Source organism: Octopus bimaculoides, chromosome 1 (assembly GCF_001194135.2).
Source record: "Octopus bimaculoides isolate UCB-OBI-ISO-001 chromosome 1, ASM119413v2, whole genome shotgun sequence".
Classification (NCBI taxonomy): domain Eukaryota; kingdom Metazoa; phylum Mollusca; class Cephalopoda; order Octopoda; family Octopodidae; genus Octopus; species Octopus bimaculoides.
In genome coordinates this window covers 6,484,391-6,488,740 of record NC_068981.1, presented here as the reverse complement: position 1 = coordinate 6,488,740, position 4,350 = coordinate 6,484,391, and positions in this window count along the sequence as shown.

Sequence of the window (4,350 nt, the reverse complement as noted above, 5' to 3'; positions counted from 1 at the left end):
TATATATAAGTACAGAGAATTATTTAGAGAGGAAGCTTTGTGTAGTCAGTTGTTATTCTCGTAAGGTTTAAAGAATGTGGTGATACAGCCTAAAGTTTGTGAATGAATCAATGATTGACTTCATCAAAAATAATTTCTTTGTGAAGTGGTCGAAGCTACTTATGACGGAGATGTCAGAAATGAGATAATATATATATATATCAATTAATTCATTCGAAGTATAGATATATTTATTGCTTTTAATATCATAACGAATTCACCTTTATACGACTTTAATACACTTCCCTACTAAATTTAAATACCCTAACTGTTAAATCAAAACCAATCGTTTATAAAGTTAATTGTCTATCACTAAACGTCTAAATTTAATGAATTTAAAATTCTTGCATCTCAGTATCAAATATTCTAGCTGCACTTCACTACGATGTTTTAATGCAGCAGGTGTTTCGGGTGTTGCCGAACCCTCCTTTTTATGCATAACACCACTCGACATATCTTCGTTCACAAAACAATATACATGTGTATTCTAAAGTCTGCACTAATATTTATCCAGAGAAGGTCCAATAAACACCGCCTCCATATGCTCTATGTAATTAATTATGATTAATTAAATTTTCAGTATTGTTTACCTCTAGTTTTCTTTGTCAAGACTTTGTCATTTAGAAAATGATTGTTACTCACCACTAATGGCGTATTTTTAATTAATGAAAATTTTCTGATTCCCTCCATCGTGTATGTTCGTGTCCACTTTATTATTATCGAACATAAAATCCCCCTCGATGACTCTCACTAAAAGTAAATAGGTACGTTTATATATATTCCTGCTTACTTTACTATTGGGAAGAATATTTCACCAATATTACCAAGCTCGTGCAGAAATTTCCAAAGTAACTTCAACACCCTCCCACCTGATATAATCTTAAATCTTCCATTAATAAGATCAAGAATTTTTCCCCGACATATTTATGTCGCTATTGGGGGTTAAATGTTCCGGGAAATCTTTCACTGATTTATCAAGTAGAACATAGCAGTAACTACTTTACATATATTATCGGCTGATATTAGTGACACTCGCAAAATTACATTTTGATTGAAAAATGAGCGTAAGAGGGTGCTAGCGCTTAGCAATTCTAATCCTAATTGATCAGGTTAAACTTCAACGAAGCCGTCAGCAGAGGTTGCACAAATTGCATCATTTTGTCAGTCAAGTTATTTCTTTACAAATTAATCAAATGTGGTTCAGAGCGATTCCTTCTGACCATTTTACCTCAACATTACATTAAGTCGAAGATCAATAACCCTGAACTGTCTTTCCCCTTCGGGTTCTCAAAATCTTTACACGAAGAATCTACCTCGTTGCTTACCACCAGGTCCTCACAAATGAATGTCAAACTTTCTGTGATATGGAGAAAAATTTATTTATTAGATTTGATGAAAATTACAAGAACAGGCATCAATTGTAGTATCAAACATTTCTGAAAAATCAATATGTCTTCTCTAATATATGAGACACATACTTAAGAGAAATGGCATTAAACTATTATAATTGCGGATTTATTCCCATTCGGGGTCAACAAGCTTAAAGGTCTGTTCAGCATTTATGATAAAGTTTAATAAACTAATCACTTTCTTCAGAACCAATATCAAAATCTATCAACATCGTTACTACTGAATGCATGTTTTGTTAGGGATAAACTAAAGCATCTTCATTTAAACGTGAGTCTTGAGTACACAGAGTAGAGAACAAACAGATTAAAAAAACCTATAAAATGCGAAAATTATTTTAAAAATACAATTTTAATCTTGTTAAACATTATATGTGACAGTATGCTAATTAAGCAGAATATGACAATATGAACAATATAATTTTGGAAGTGAATAATCAACGTTTGTTTCTAAATTTAATGTAATTATATCGGTTTCAAATTTTGGTGCAAGGCCAGCAATCTTGGGGAAGGGATTAAGTCAATTACATCGACCCCAGTGATCAACTGGTATTTTTGTTATCTTTCGTGAAGAAAGGAAAAGTCAACTTCGGCGGAATTTGAATTCAGGACATAAAGATAGATGAAATGCCGCTAAGCGTATTTTGTCCGTCGTGTTAATGTTTCTGCCTGCTCGCCGCCTTAATTAATATAATTATATTAATCATGTTAAAACAGATATAATTATCATCATCACAATTAATCTATAATTGCTTCACAATTAGATATTTATTAATATGCAGCACTATTTTCAATGTACTTTGATAATAATAGTTATATGGTAGGATCACTGATTGGGTTGCAAATGGTATTTAAGTTCTTGTCACGGTCAATGATATTTGTTGCTATATCACTGTAACAGATGTATTAAGGGTCAGTGTGTCGGCGTCAATATTTCATTGGTTTGATCTGGAGAGACTCTGGGGAGAGTCTTTGCAGGTCCTGAGACAGGTATAATTGCGAGTCGGTTGAAGCAGGATAAAACCCTACGCCTCTTCCTTCCTTCTAGAGTAAAAGAGAAAAAATCCCACTAGACGCAGTGCTTAGTACGTGATCTGAGAGGCGGGGGTTCAATACAGTTAACAAGACAAAGGAAAGACGAGGATTTGGGTGTATCGACTGAGGAATAAAACTCTAAATAATAAAGATCAATACTCAATCAATTTCAATAAAGAAAAAGCATTCTTGCTTTTATTCTGTCATTGGTTTCTCTACCGATCGTGTTATTATTTTCAATTAAAACTATTTCACTGCCTCAAACGACTGAAAGTAGAAGTCCGCTTTCCCGGGATTCGAACTCATAAAATAAACTGATCAAACTAAATATTACAAGCTGTTTAGTCCAATGTCATTCTAATTATTTCCACCATCCCCTCCCTCCATTGCATTATAGTTTTAAGAGATTCTAAAGGCATCAACTTATGTCTGTCTATTTAAATTTGGTACAGTTATATAAACAATAGACACAATAAACTGCATCGAACAATAAAACAACCAATTTAAATACAATTCATGTAAATTATTTCCTCTGTAACCAATGCCATACTAAAGTTCCTTTCTTCAACTTTTGTCATTCTGAAAGCAGTATGATGTCTTTTACTAGTTTCTTGAATCTTCAAAGAAATCTAAAATTTCATGATAATTACTTTAGCAATGTTATTCCTGTATACTATCATTGTTTCAATACAATGGTAAATGGAAATTATGGAATTTGAATTAATTTGATTTATTAAATAGTGACAAAGATTTATAAGAGACATGAAATATTTTGTGTTTGTTTTTCTCAAAGTGGAGTGGAATTTCTTCATCCGGGAATCAAAATTAGTTTACTGATTTTTAAAGAATTATGAAAACACCTTTAGCATTTTATCGATTTCTGATATTGAAGGCTTCGGATTAACGAAAGAAGAGAAAAGGGTTAGTTGTGTCGTCCACGCATTGCCGAAGATTCAAGCAGCGTAAATGGAATGGGACTGGTTCTGCGAATTATCAAAATCTGTTTGGGAATTTGGAGATTACCTTCAACTCTAATGCATTCTCCGAGAATTATTAAAATATGTATCATTAAAACTTAAAAGCAATAACAAAAATATATAAACGTCTTCTACTCTAGGTACAAGGCCAGAAATTTTGGGGGAGGGGGCTAGTCGATTAGATCGACCCAGTATGCAACTGGTACTTAATTTATCAACTCCGAAAGGATGAAAGGTACAGTCGACCTCGTCGGAATTTGAACTCAGAACATTAGCGACAGACTAAATACCGCTAAGCATTTAGCCCAGCGTGCTAAATGCTAATTACTCAGTTAATTAAGCAGTGAATGGCGGTCAATGTAATAAAGATGAAGATTCATAAATATCGTAAGCTCAGGAAAATTGATAAAGACTTATCTATGATATATTGCGATATATGATATAATACATTCTAATGATATCATTAGGTTTTTGTTTTGAGTAAAAAGGAGAGAAAAGAATACAATTTAATAAATCTAGCTTCTGATTGAACCAGTTCGGAAAATCAGTTGATGACATATTGATGGAAAATATATCAATATTGTTTTTTGTTTTGTCCTTTATTGATCTTATCATCAATAAAACAACCTTCCATATTATTTAACCATTGAACATAAAACTGTATAATCGCAAGCATTCATCTCTTTACTTGTTCTTTTGCTATCATGTCCATAATTGTTTATGGCCGATCGCCGATGATGACCGTCGGACAAAGCATAAAACTATCTCTCTCTCTCTCTCTCTCTCTCTCTCTCTCTCTCTCTCTCTCTCTCTCTCTCTCTCTCTCTCTCTCTTAGAACGTAACACTTTTTCCTTTCTTCATTCCAGCCACATTTCTTTCACTCAACACAATT